The sequence below is a fragment of the Rhinoraja longicauda genome, chromosome 21 (genome assembly GCF_053455715.1).
Source record: "Rhinoraja longicauda isolate Sanriku21f chromosome 21, sRhiLon1.1, whole genome shotgun sequence".
NCBI classification, from domain to species: domain Eukaryota; kingdom Metazoa; phylum Chordata; class Chondrichthyes; order Rajiformes; family Arhynchobatidae; genus Rhinoraja; species Rhinoraja longicauda.
This window is the reverse complement of record NC_135973.1, coordinates 11,294,870-11,309,922: the sequence shown is the minus strand read 5'-3', so window position 1 is coordinate 11,309,922 and position 15,053 is coordinate 11,294,870.

Genomic DNA, 15,053 nt, shown 5'->3' with positions numbered 1-15,053 from the left:
GCAGCGGCAGCGGCGGCGGGAGGAGGAGGAGGAGGAGGAGCGACGCGGCCGCAGCGCGAAGCCCGCGAAAGGGCGGGCGGGAGGACAGTCAGCGCGGCCGGGGCCCCCTAGTGGAACCCCGGACCCTGAATCCTGCATTCACTGCAACGCCTCTGTGACCAATTCGCTGCTGCTGGAACAAGAGGGTTTTATTGTCCCAGATAGAACAATGACATTCTTACTTGCAGCAGCACAACAGAATATGCAGACATTATATTGCTTACAGTCTACTATGTTTACAGTCCCTTCCTGTACTGTAGAAGGAAGGAACTGTAAACATAGTACACTGTGTAAACAATATGTTTATTAACAATATGTTTATAAACAATATAGCGAGAAAAAAACACACACGTACACAACAAACAGACAAAAATAGTGCAATAACAACAATTATAGTCCATGTAGTTCAGAGCTCATTTGAAGGTTGTAGTGTTGAAAAGCTCAATGGTTGTAGGGAAGAAGCAGGTCCTGAACGTTACAGTTTTCAGGCTCCTATACCCTACAATCTGTTCAGGTTTTTGGGTGAAAGAAAACAACAACAGCCGTTTGATAATTGAAAAGGGAAAATAGCCTTATCAAAGTGAATGTGTCCGAAGGAACTGCATATGCTGGTTTAAACTGAAGATACAAACACAAAAAGCTGGAGTAACTCAACATGTCACATCTCTGTAGAAAAAGAATAGGTGACATTTTGGGTCATAGAAACATAAAAAATAGGTGCAGGAGTGGACAATTCGACCCTTCGAGCCAGCACCGCCATTCAATATGATTATGGCTGATCATCTAAAATCAGTACCCCGTTCCTGCTTTTTCCCTATATCCCTTGATTCCTTTAGCCCTAAGAGTTAAATCTAACTCTCTCTTGGAAACATCCAGTGAATTAGCCTCCACTGCCTTCTGTGGCAGAGAATTCCACAGATGCACAACTCTCTGGGTGAGACCCTTCTTCAGACTGAGCCAGGGGAAAGGGAAACGACAGATATAGATGGTGATATAGAACAAATGAATGAAAGATATGCAAAAAAGTAACGATGATAAAGAAAACAGGCCATTGTTAAATGTGGGCTGGGTGAAAATGAGTTACAAAGTGAATGGCAGGCCCATGGAACAGACACAGCCAAAGACTTTAAAGTACAAATTTATGGAACCAGTTTTGCTGTTGGCTAAAGAATGATTTGCGGAGAGGCAATGGGGATGTGCCGATGAGAACAAAGAGGAACCCAGTGGCGAGGGCCGCGGAGATCAAAGAGGGTAAACACAAATAGCTGGAGTAACTCGTGGGTCAGGCAGCATTTCTGAAGAAAAGGAATAGTTGACTTTTCGAGTCGAGACCCTTTCTTAGATACCCTTAGACTGTCAGGGGAAAGGGAAACGAGAGATCAAGGAAAGGTGGAGCCCACAATGGTCAATTGTTGATCAATGAGGGACTTGGTGGGGGAGGGGCTGCTGAGAAGAATGAGGAACCTGGTGCTGCCGAGAACAAAGAGTACTTTTGTAACTTCATCGGCGCCAGAAACGTGGCGACTTTTTGTGTACTTTGTACACATCGATAGTCGTCGTTTCGGGTCAGTGGAGATGGTGCCCGACCCGCTGAGTGTTTTTAAGTAAACCCCATCCTTAATAATGGACTCTAAAATCTTTCCAACTACTGAAGTCGGGCTAACTAGCTTATAGTTTCCCCTCTTTTGTCTCCCTCCCTTCTTGACCAGTGGAGTAACATTTGCAATTGTTAGTTGGGCCAAAGGGCCTGTTTCCATGCTGTATGACTCTGAATGTAAATAAAACTATTCTGTAGAAGAACCAGCCTTGTAGCAGTGATTGCAGGGAACAAGTCACGTGTGAAAGACATTTCCATAAAAAGCACCACAACCAGTTGATGGGCAAACGGCGGGAGGGACGAGCAAGCATGAAATCTGTTCTGATCGCAATTACACTACTAAGTTCAGTTTTGGCAAATGAACAGAAGACCTTGTTTCCACACTTAAGAATGTGGCTACCTTTTTGCAAAATTCATCAGATCGACTTAATTTGAATGGAATGATAGGAATTGTTATGTAGGAAAATAACCAGATGCTGGTACAAATCGAAGGTATCACAAAATCCTGGAGTAACTCAGTGGGTCAGGCAGCATCTCTGGAGAGAAGGAATGGGTGACGTTTCGGGTCAAGACCCTTCTTCAGGCTGATGTCAGGGGGGCGGGACAAAGAAAGGATATAGGTGGAGACAGGAAGACAGTGGGAGAACTGGGAAGGGGGAGGGGAAGAGAGGGACAGAGAAGCTATCTAAAGTTAGAGAAGTCACTATGACACTGGAGGAGGCCCATGACAGAAAGGTCAGACTGGGAGTGGGAGGGGGAGTTGAAGTGCTCAGCCACCGGGAGATCAGGTTAGTTAAGCGAAGGACTGAGCGAAGGTGTTGAGCGAAACGATCGCAGAGTCTGCGTTTGGTGCGAAACGATCGCCGAGCCTGCGTTTGGTGCAATTGTTATGTTAAACGGTAAGTCGAATGACAGGTTCTGTCTCTGGTGTGGACTGGGTTGTCATCCTATCAGTCACCTCTCGGCTGTAAACTAATGCAGGTGCTGAGACCTCGTGAGTTTGTTAATGTAGAGTGAAGTACAGAGATGATGGGGTGGAATGGCTCAGATATTTCCACCCTGAATGTCGTTAATCCATTCAAAAAAGTTAAACATATTCCATGTATATTCATTCTTGCACCAAGGTAGAAAGAAGGATGTAGAAGGATAATTTTTTTAAAAATTGCTATTTTCTAAATTGCTAAACTTGGAATAAACTAATAAAGAAGAGGAAATCAAAACTTACTTTCAGGTACAAGCTGCTCACAATAACATATATCCAGTTACAAAATTGTGAAGATTTTATATTTGGAGCCAAACAATCAAGCATACAAAAAGTCAAGAGTAAGAAAAACTAAAAAAGTACTTAAAAAAAGATAATTGTGAAAAGGCTAAATCTAAATGAAGACACTAGAACTGCAGATGCTGGAATTCTGAGCAAAACACAGCGCTGGAGGAACTCAAGGGGTCAGGCAGCACCAATGGAGGGAATGAACTGACAACTTTTTGGGTCTTTATATTAGTTCAAATTTGCATCAAAATTCTTGTTGAATTTAAATGTGATTTTGCCATTTTGATTATGCAGTTCAACTGATAAGAACTCTTAGTGAATGGACTGTTCCGGGAACAGATTCTGTTTCACTGCATGTAAGGCTGAAGGGTGTTGTGATAAAACTATAAACCACAACAAAACATGATATGAACAAACTAAGAACACATGAGCCTAAGGATTTCGAAGGTAAACCTAAAGATTATGCAATTAATAAAATACCAATTTTCTGCCACTTTTCAAGTTTGCACTTTGCTCTATCTGTTGTACTTGAGTTTGACTTGATTGTATTTATGTATAGTATTATCTGATAGGATAGCATGCAAAAGAAAGCTTTTCACTGTATCTTTGCACCCGTGACAATAATAAACCTAAACTTAAAACCTACGTTTAATTTGCAAATCTGCTCTGCATTCATGAGCAAGATGAAGCATGGTGTGTCTTCAATAATTGACAGATCATGACTCTAATGGCGCCAGTGAGTGATGTCTGTAGTTATTAAAATTGTTGAAGGTTCAATTAAAACAAAAGGTACTGGATAACATTCAACAGTTCAGGCAGCAACAGTTTGGCAAGACAATATGGAGTTAATGTTTTGGGTACAGGCATTCCCAGGCTTACAAACACTCATCTTATGAATGATTGTTGGGGAAACTGGCAGCATGGATTTGTTGGCTGCTGTGGAGCTGTAGGCATTTTCTGTTGGGTGGGGATTCTGATTACTAAAACTAAACCCTGTCTTAACTTGGAGTGGACCTGCAATGAATGATGATTCTTCTCCTTTACACTACACAGGAGTGACAACAATCTAAGAAGCATTTAATTGATTGTATTGCACTTTCATAATTTAAATAAGAAATATTTTCTCTTTAGACATGTTTTCCAGAAACTCATTACTGTGTATTTGTCTGCTGCTTAAATTGCACTGATTATAACTGACACCTTGGACCGTGTTTAAAGGATACCAACATGGAGACAGATTATCTAAGAAAAGTTTACGGCTGATTTTAGAATGCAAATAATTCCAAAATGACCATATCTAATATCCATCCAATACTTCTACAGACCTTTCAACAATATCTGTTAGTTCCACATGTTTTGTTTTCTACATAGTTAAATCCAAGCTCCCTCTGCAGCTTCCTTCTTATTTTTGTGGCTATCTTCTCTGCTTCCAATGTTTTTTGCTATCTAATAAAAGTTCAATATCTGTGTACCCATTAGATTGTTTAGCAAATTGCATTAACTCTGCCCATAGGAAAACATCACATGATTCTTCACTGGAGAGAATTGATCAAAAGTTTGTTTATTGAGTATTTGAGGATGTTCTCAGGGGTCAAAGATTGTAGAAACTTAGCGAGGGTGACCTTGAGCTTATGGTCTAGGTGGCTGAAGACATGACATCGGTGGTGGAGCAATAAAAATTAGGGAGGTGGCATAGAATTGGAGATAACAGTTTCTTCCCAGCATCCTACCACAACCAGAGAGAGCAGTCCTGTACTACTATCTACCTCATTGGTGATCCTTGGACAATCTTTGATCGGACTTTACTAACTTTACCTTGCACTCAACGTTATTCCCTTATTATGTATCTGTACACTGTGAATGGCTCGATTGTAATCATGTATTGTCTTTCTGTCTTTAGCACGCAAAAAAAGCTTTTCACTGTACCTGTGACACTGTACACGTGACAATAAAACTAAAATGAACTGAGATAGAGTAGGATGCCATAGAGGGAACAGATCTCCCAGGGTTGTATGATGGAGTAGGTAATAGAAACGGAATGGTATTGAGGCTAAAGATTACGATTCAATGGGAATCTAGAATTCTTGGCAAGACTTGGGAGATTAGGAGCGAGTGGGCAAAAAATCAGATGTATGATTGTGTTATTTTTAGACTTGTGGAAGCACTCTTCTCTCTTTTAGCCTGCAAGCAAAAGAGATACTTCACAAAACAACAGCAGTGTTTGGTACAGATACAGTGCATTCAGAAAGTATTCAGACCCCTTCACTTTTTCCACATTTTGCTACGTTACAGCCTTATTTTAAAATGGATGAAATTCATTTGTTTTCTCATCAATCTACACACAATACCCCCATAATAAAAAAGCGAAAACAGGTGTCTAGAAATTTTTGCAAATTCTGCTTCTCTTGTCTCCAAGGTCATCGATTATTTTGATTGTGATAGCACGAAAGGATTGGTTGACTGTTTCACTATGATGAAATCATTCAAACTTTCAAGTGGATCACATAAAATATATGAGTTTTTGTGTTGCTCACAATGTAAACATTTAAGGGAGCAATATTTCCTTGTGGTGCTAGTATAGAGTCATCGCCAGGGAGTTATGGCACAGAAAAAAATATCCTTTGGTCCATTGAATCAAGCAAGCATCCATTTTTACACTAGTCCTACCCAAACCCATTTCATTCTCCCCATATTTCCATCAAGTACCTGAGAATCTTCCACTAATTTACACACTAGGGGCAATTTACAGTGGCCAATTAACTTACTAACTCACAAATCCTAGGATTGTGGAGCATCCGGACAAAACCCAAATGGTCACATGGAGAATGTGCTAACTCCACACAGGCAGCATTGGCTGAAAAGATTGAACCAAAACTACTGCAGCTGTGAGGCAGCAACTCTACTAGTTACACCACTGTGTTGCTTAAAGGACAGGTTGGGTTTTTTTTGAGGACCCCTTAAGATTAAGTCTTTCAGTCAATTGACCCTTATGCTGAGGAGAAGCCTACGATGATTGTGTCCTTCATTCAAGAAGGAGATCAATATTGGTCGAGCCTGCTGAGTGTGTCCTAGTGAGGGCTCCTCTCATTCATCTATTCTAGCAAAAATAAGCCCAATTGTCCGGACTATTATTCATGCCACCATCAGTGGAATCGATCTGGTGATTCTTCAGTGCACTCCCCCCACAGCATGAACATCCTTCCTCAGATAAAGAGACCAAAAGTGTACACTGATTAGCACGCAACAAAAGCTTTTCATTGTACCTCGGGTTATTGCAAATGAATCCCTCAGCAGCAGGTTTGTTTGTGATCACTACAAATTTTAAGAAAAACTGGGCAGGATCTGGCCCACGATGGTTAAAACAAGAATCTACTTCAAATTGTTCAAGGAACTGTACCTAATCTAAACACTTAGCTCCTGATCTTATATCACTGAATTGTTTTTGGGGGAGGGAATTATAATAATATTATAACATTCAAAACATCACTGAAGTCTCACATGTTCAGCACTGCCTTCAACCACTGACCGTCACCTCACCTTATTTTTCCTTTTCTGTTCGTTTACTTATTTATTATTTTTTTTCTATGTTTTAGTAAACCCTGTAAAGCGTCTTTGAGTGTTTAGAAAAGCGCTATACAAATGTAATGTATTATTATTATTATTATTAATAAGAATGAGAATCCAATTGTACCTCAAACTATCAGGCAAATGATACAAAAGCTTGAAAGCACACACCTTCAGACTCGGGAACAGCTCCCTTTCCTCTGTTATCAGGTTAAGAACAATTCTCACACACTTTAGAGCTAATCCCGATCTTCCAACCTTCCTTCATAGCGACAATTGACTTTTTCTCTATAACTGTAACACTACAATGCTGTGAAACTATATTTTGCACTGTTATTGTTCTCTTTGTACTATCTGTTGCAGTTGTGTATGGGTTGATTGTACTCGTGTATAGTATGATATGATTTAATTGGATAGCACTCAAACAAAAGCTTTTCACTGTGTCTCATGTACACATGACAGTAATATACCTATACCAAGAGAACAGCAAACACTGGCAGCTTCACTTGAGGATGACTCAGAACTGTAGCATTATCTGTCGATAAATCCAGAAAAGTGTCAATGCTTCAGAAACCATTCTTATTTCTATGTCAATCTGCACAGAAAATAAATGAGTGTGGGAACCTGGCTTTGAATGACAGGCGGCAAGAATTATTTTTACAGGGTGATTAGTTAATAATATAATTTTACATGAGCTGGTATTGTCATAATCCATGAAAACAAATTATGTGAATATATTTTTATTCTTTGAAAACTAAGGCAGAATTCTGGTACGGATTGTGCGGAAACATTGAATTGTAGGAAGTTGTCGGTAATGCTACATTGCTCAGCACACTCCGCGTTACAACAGTTCCTGTACTTTGTTGTTGCTGAGATGCTAAGTAAAATCATTGACTCAATAACAACTGTTTGATTGATAAAACAGTTGCATCTACCACTGTAATAATTCCTTAAATAGTAAATATAATCCTCTGCCTCAATTTATAGGGCATTGGCTACGTACAGTCAGAAAAAAACTAGTCTATCCCAAGGCTGACTCCAGAAAAGGAGAATGAAAAGTGTTTGAGCACTTTCCTTCACAAACACTGCAATAAATCACCTGGACCAACCATCTTCCTGCCTGATCAGGGTCGAAATGCTCTTGGGGACCAAAGCAAAGCTAATTACCTACTGAGATTCCCCAGAATCAGTCCATGTGCTTTTACCTACAATTTCAATCACACAGAAAAGGTCTTTGACTGCTGCCACATAATGGGTTTCTCAACTGAATACCTTTGAGATTTTTTTTCTATATAACAGATGAAATCTTGGAAAGTTACTGGATCAGAATGCACTGTGAGAATAAAGTGAAAGTTAATCATCAGCTTCCATCCCTTCACCAAATTAAAATATCCTCTATCAAAGGCACCATTATTTCTCAGGAATATAGGCATAAGGCGGTAGCATTTCTGTTAAGTTTATATCACAGCAAGACTTTTCTGCATACTTTATTACTATTTAAGATAGTAATTTTAGTAACAGTAATTTATTCTGTTTTAAATAGAAGTTATGCTGCATTGTCTATTATTGATTGGTGATAAGGATATTGTGCATTGGCTCTCCCTGTTCCATAATTGGATCTTAGCCAGTGACAGTGCCATCCCAGAGCTGGTTTCATGATTGTTGTGGAAACGGCTTGAACATATGGGAAGGATGAGCACATTATCACTGAAGAACATCTTGTGATTTAAAAAGTGTAGATGGGACCTTTGCGTCTTGGTTAGTACAGCACTGTTAAACTTCTTGTCTGTGATCCATCAGCAGGCAGACACAAAATGCTGGAGTAACTCAGCAGGTCAGGGGGCATTTCGGGAGAGAAGGAATGGGTGACATTTCGGGCCGAGACCCTTCTTCAGACTGAGAAGGGTCGATACCTGAAACGTCACCCATTCCTTCTCTCCCGAGATGCTGCCTGACCCGCTGAGTTACTCCAGATTTGGTGTCTACCTTCGATTTAAACCAGCATCTGCATTTTTTTTTCTATCCATCAGCAGGCACTCTAGACAATCAGTGCAATGGCAGTGGGAGGAGAAAGTACCGGGAGTTAAAATTGAGGACTTCAGTGAACTTTCCTTGACCAAAATTTAAAAAGCAACACTTTCACTTCGATTTTTCTTGGATATAGTCAACCTCACCAGACTAGTAAAGTGCGAACATTTTAAAATTAAAACGTGCAATATATTTCTAAACATATAATAACACATATGAATTCTGTTGAAAATGGTGAATGTTTCCCCACAATTCACGTCTTGTATTTCTCATAAAATTAGGCAGGTCTTCAGCCTTAACAGAAGTGACGTCACAGACAGACCTTGTGGCAAAGAGGCATCACAACCCGTCTTATCCAAATTACAACCCATCTTGACCTAGAAATATCTTACTGTTTCCCCCGTTGTTGATCGGTCTACTCGACTCCCTATCCAACAGAACTGTGGGAGGACCTGTGTCAGAACTGCTGCAGTTCAAGAGGGTGGCTCACCACCATCTTTTTCAGGGTGATTAACAATGGGCAACAAACAATAACCCTCCGGCCACACCCATAAAGGAAGTAAAGTTGCAGTACATATTTATTTCAAATTGCACCATAGCAGCTTGCCAAGTTTCTTCAATGATACTTCACCAAACTGTGGTATCTACAAAATGGAAATAAATATGCAGGGTATAATTGAGAATGCAATCTCATCCAAATTCTACTGCAAGTGACTGTTCATCCTTACTTGGAAATCTATTGTTGTACCTCTGTAGCTGGGTCAAAATCATGGCTTTGCAACTTGCTATTTTTTCTGAAATTAGCTTTAATTTAGTTTAGAAATATAGCATGAAAACAGGCCCTTCGGCCCATCAAGTCCACACCGACCATCAATCACCACTAGTTCTATGTTATTCCACTTTTGCATCCTATGCACTAGGGGGAATTTACAGAAGCTGATTAACCTAAAAAACCTGCATGTCTTTGGAATGTTGAAGGAAACCAGAGCACCCGGAGAAAACCCACGTGGTCACAGGGGGACACAAATTCTGCACCGACAGCATGCATAGTTGGGATCAAACCCGGGTCTCTGGCATTGTGAGGCATCCGCTCAATCGCTGCGCCGTTGTGCAGTCTAGAATTAAGAAAAGCTATATTTGCAAAACAGTTGTAGCCTATTTTAAAGATTATGAACACTTTGTCTTTGCGTGTTTGTTTTTTTTGTTTTTGTGCTTGAAGGGTAGAAGATGAGGCCAGAAACGTTGTGGTTCTTGTGTACTGCCTCAGTGTAATCAACTATTCGTACACTATTGTACTTGATAATAATGGTGCCTATGTATAGTAAGAGTTTTACTGAACCATATACAAAAAAAGATATTTATTATACTTTGGTACATGTGACAATAGAGTACCATTGAACCATTGATTATTTGGGTATTTATTCACAAAATGCTGGAGTAACTCAGCAGGTCAGGCAGCATCTCGGGAGAGAAGGAATGGGTGACGTTTCGGGTCGAGATCCTTCTTCAGACAGAATATTTGGGTACAGGTTCTTCCAGCAGAAGCTTCAGCCCTTCCTAACTCATTTAAGACAATAAGCACACAGAATGGTGAGTGTACCAGTTAGAGCTAGTATTTGATTTATTATCATTGGTAATCATTTCACGAAAAGTTAGACATTTATCACTGTTCTGAAAACATAAAACTATCATTGGCTGACTGACTTTAATAGTAACTTTTTTGCTATGTGCCAACAATTATTTACTTAAGCTTTCTATGGTCAGTTTGTAAAGGCAGGTTAATTGGGCTGGATTTAAGTTTCCTAAATTGCGTTTGGTGTAAAAAGATATTCACTCCAACACTGAGATGTGCCATCAACATGTTAAGCCATTATTTCATGCAAACGATAAGAATATTAATATTTTGTACATCATTGCATAATTGAAACTATTACATGTCTAACAAATCTGTGAAGTCCTGTGAATTCCAACTAACAGATATGAACTTTTACCTGCAGAGGTAAAATGACAATTAATATGACAATTAAAATGTTTATTGCCTTTCAGGCTCATGCTCAAAATACCAGACTGTCTTTGGAGGAGCAGCTCTGATTGGTTTTCTCCATTTCTATGCAACTACTAATGGCTAGACCATCGTAACATCACCAAAAAAACAAAAAAAATCATTTACATCTTGGTCTTGCGAGATAATGATGAACGTAATGCCATCAATGTATTTTGAAATAGCAGTTCTACACCATCTGATTTCTGATCATTCAAATTGCTAATTGGGATTTGGGGAATTTTTCCTGTAGTTTAGTTTAATCTGTCTCAGATTCTTGCTGTATTTTATGGAAAACACCAACACACCTGCTAATCAGAGATCTTTCTCTGGGTCTCGGAAAATAAGAAATTGGAAGTACACTGTTTCATCTTCGCACCCAAAATACAGTTTGGAACGTTAATCAACTCGAGTGTAGATTAAAGGATGCAATGTAATCTTATGTAGTTTTCATTATCCTCTTCAATAAATATAAAATGGAATGCGCAAAACCTTTAGTCAATATTATGAAGTTATATCTAAATTTACAAAAAATATCACATTAGAGACAAAGACCTAACACTTGTTCTACCAAAAATACACAGAACAGTGAAAGATTGAAAATGCTTGTTTGGGGTTGTTTCTCAGGGTTGGTTATTAAAGAAGTACATGTTTCAGTGAAACATGTCTATGTTATCTCATAGAACAAAACTGTGAAAAGTTAGATTTGAAATAAAGTTGGTTTGATTCACGAATTAGTTCTATTTTCTGACTAAAGAGGTAAAAGATAGATCTGTGAAATTTGGCGCTTGCACTTTTTATGTCTGCTTTTTCCCTGTAGCAGTAACATTATATTCTGCACTCTGCTTCCTTTCTCCATGCACTACCTGTTGTGCCATCTGTGGAGAGGGAAATATAGTCGATGACTTAGGATGAGAAACCTTCGCAATGAGGGATCATCAAGGTGAAATACTTCCCCCATTCCACAGTTGCGGCCTAACCTGCCTAGCATTCCAAGGTCTTGTACCCGAAGTAACCAGTTCTAACCAACTAGAAAAGATGGCTAACTGAAATTCCTGAATTCAATATTAAGTCACAAGGGATGTAGCATGCCCAAATGGAAAATGAGATGTTATTCCTCAAGGTAACGTTGAGCTTCAGTGCAGCAGTAAATGTGTAAAAGTGTAGATGTAGTAGAGAAAGATCCTGGGATGCACCGTGGAGCCGAACGACCTGGCAGTCAGGTCACGGAGACATGGTTGAGCCATGGAGGGACCATGGAGAAGCGGTTGGGCGGCACCGCCGATAACAAGGAGGGACTCCACGCCGCCGAGAACGAAGAGTACCTTTGTAACTTTGTCGGTGCCAGAAACGTGGCAGCCCTTTGTGTGCTTTATGTAATGTATGCAAAAACAAATAATTTCACTGTCCCTAGATATGTGTGACAATAAAGAAGCATTGCATTAAATCATTGAATGAGACCACTATTATCAAAAGGATTCCCCACCAGTGTTTACTTTATGTTCAGGACACAAAGTGCTGGAGTAACTCAGCTGGTCAGGCAGCATCTCTGGAAGATATGGAGAGGCGAGGTTTTGGGTTGGTGAAGATGCTGCCTGACCCGCTGAGTTAATCCAGCACATTGTGTCCTTTTTCGTGAACCATCTTTTGCAGTTCCTTTTGTCTTCACATTATGTTCAACTAGACCAAGTGGACCCATTGGGCCCAAACCTCTCCTGCATTGGTGCAGTGCCCTCTCCCCCCCCACTCCCCCCTCCCCTCCCACTCCCCACCCCCCTTCTCCCTCCCCCTCCCTCCCTCCTCCTCCACTTCCCCCCTCCCCTCCCCTCTCCCCCTCCCTCCCCTCCCCCTCCCTCCTCTCCACCTCCTTCACCCCTCCCTCTCCTCTCCCCTCCCCCTCCATCGACCGTCTTCCCTCACCCCCCCTCCCTCCTCCCCCCCCTCCCTGCCCTCCCCACTCCCTCGGCCCGGACGCCGCCTAACGGAGGTTGCATAGCAACCCGCCTCCCGGCCCGGGCAGCCGCCATTAGTGGAGCGGGGGCGGGTTGGAGGTGGGGAGAGTCCTGTCCTGTCCCGTCCCGGTGCGGGGGTTCGGTGGGTAGACGGTGTGGTGGGTAGACTGCGGCGTCTCTTCCACTGACGGCCCCTCGGGTGCATGCCGCTGCACTCTTCCCCCCCCCCCCCCCGCCTCCCGGCTTGGATGGCCGCTAATGCCGCTGGATTCTGGGCGGCGTGGGGAAGGGGCTGAACAGGCCGGGGAGAGGAGGGGGGACGGGGGAGCCGAGGGCAGGCCCAGGGCCAGGCCCAGGCTCAGGCTTTGGCCTCCACCTTCACCAACCGTCGGCCTCACCGCTGCTGCTGACGCCTTTCCCCTTGGCCCACCTCAGGCCTAGGCCCAGGCTCCGGCTGCTTCGCCCGGCACCAGGCCTGGCTCTCCCGCCACTTCGGAGCCGACAAACCCGCCCCCAAGAGACTGGCGGCCGAGCAACCTGCTCCTGGCCGAGCCCTGCTCCTACCCTATCAACGGGCCCGAACTGCCCATGCACATGCATGGATACGGCAGTCATCTTACGTAAGTACCAGATCAACAGGGCCCCAACTGTGCATGCATGTTTTTTTAAACTTGAAAATGTGAATAACTTAAAAAATATAACACTAATTTCAATGAAACTTCTTCCTTAGGACCATGTGACGACGGTGAGTAAATTGGGCCTAAAATTGTCGCACTATCCTGTACCATTTTGGCTGTAATTCAGGAACAAACAAGCAAACAAGAGTTTTAGTATATCGATGATGATGATGGTTTTACATTCTACATTTTCCATAAGCACCTTTCTGGGAAATCACCATTCACAAAAACTGGTATGAACTTTGCTACATTTGAAGCTAATCTACAAGGCATGTCAGACTTATGAGACGAGTTTTTTGATATAATTTCAGTGCAGTTTTAAGTCAATGAACAACGTTTAGCTAATATACAACACAATTTGCTGCATTGCCAGCCTCATTAACATTATAAACTTTGAGTTGTGTATGAGTTATCTAATGAATATCAACAATTTATCTAAGCTTAGCTTTTGGCAATTGTGCAAATCGATTGTTAAATCTCATTATGACACTCCTTTTGGCAATTAAGGGGAGAAATCAGATAACCATATAAATATTAGTCTAGATGCAATTGTCAGAAAGTCAGAGATGTGCTCACTGAATCCTTGGATTCAGTGGAACAGTAGCCCACTGATTCTCTCAAACCTGTTCTGTTATTTAATGAAATCTACTCTTCATGGTTCTGTAACCCTTGAAGATAGTTTTGTTCTCAATAAGACTCGAAATTTTCAATTTGACTAGCCTCAGTAAAATGTCAGTGGTAGAAAGTTATATATTTTCTATTATTGCATATCTGTATTATTCTGTATCTGTAGTTTGCCAGCAGAAAGTGGAAAAAGGTGAAAATGCCTCTTTGTGGTTATTGAGTCTTGGTGATTTAACTATTTATCAGTATTGTATTTCTTTCAGTTACCTAGTAAATAAAATAAACTAGTCCATTAGTAATAGAATTCCACAAGAATAATATATTTTGAAAAATTATCAGTCTATTAGCAAAAGCTAGTTCTATGTTATCCCACTTCCTCACCTACTCCCGACACCGGGGGCAATTTACAGAGACCTATAAATCCTACAAACCCACACGTCTTTGCGATGGGGAAGGAAACCGGAGTAACCAGATGTAATCCATGCTGTCATAGGAAGAATGTGTAAACTTCAGAGACAGTACCTGAGATCAGGATTGAAGTTGGATCTTTGGCACTAAGAGGCAGTGCCTCTCCCAGCTGCACTACCCTGGTGGACGTGTTCTTACTGGGTACTCTCAAAAATTAGTACCCTTACTTCTTGCTCATCCTAGTGTCCCGATTCACCAATAATGTTTACTATTATGTGAGATTTAAATGTAAAATATTTGTTAATATTTATTTTCACCTAATTGTCGGATGTTTAAAATACATCCTGTAATATACACCCTAATTTAATAAAAACACACACACAATGTGCAGCAGCAGATGGCAGTATGGGCTCATGCAACAACTTCTCGCATGCTAAAAGTGATGCATGCTTTTTCTTGATGTGTGTCTGATACACAGAAAGCTACACAAGTGGAGTCATAAGAGTCATTCAGCGTGGAAACAGGCTCATCGGCCCAACTTGCCCACACCGGCCAAAATGTCCCATCTACACTTGTCCCACCTGCTTGCATTTGGTTCAAAATGTGTAGGAAAGAACTGCAGATGCAGGTTTAAATCGAAGGTAGACACAAAATGCTGAAGTAACTCAGCAGGACAGGCAGCATCTTGTCCCACCTGCCTTGCATTTGGTCCACATCCCTCTACACCTGTCCTATCCATGTACCTGCCTAAATGTCCATGTAACTGTCAATAGTAATAAAGTAATAAAATAAAACTTGCCAATTTCCTTTATGGAGATGTGAGTATTGTGAATGTCTAATCATTAATGCATTA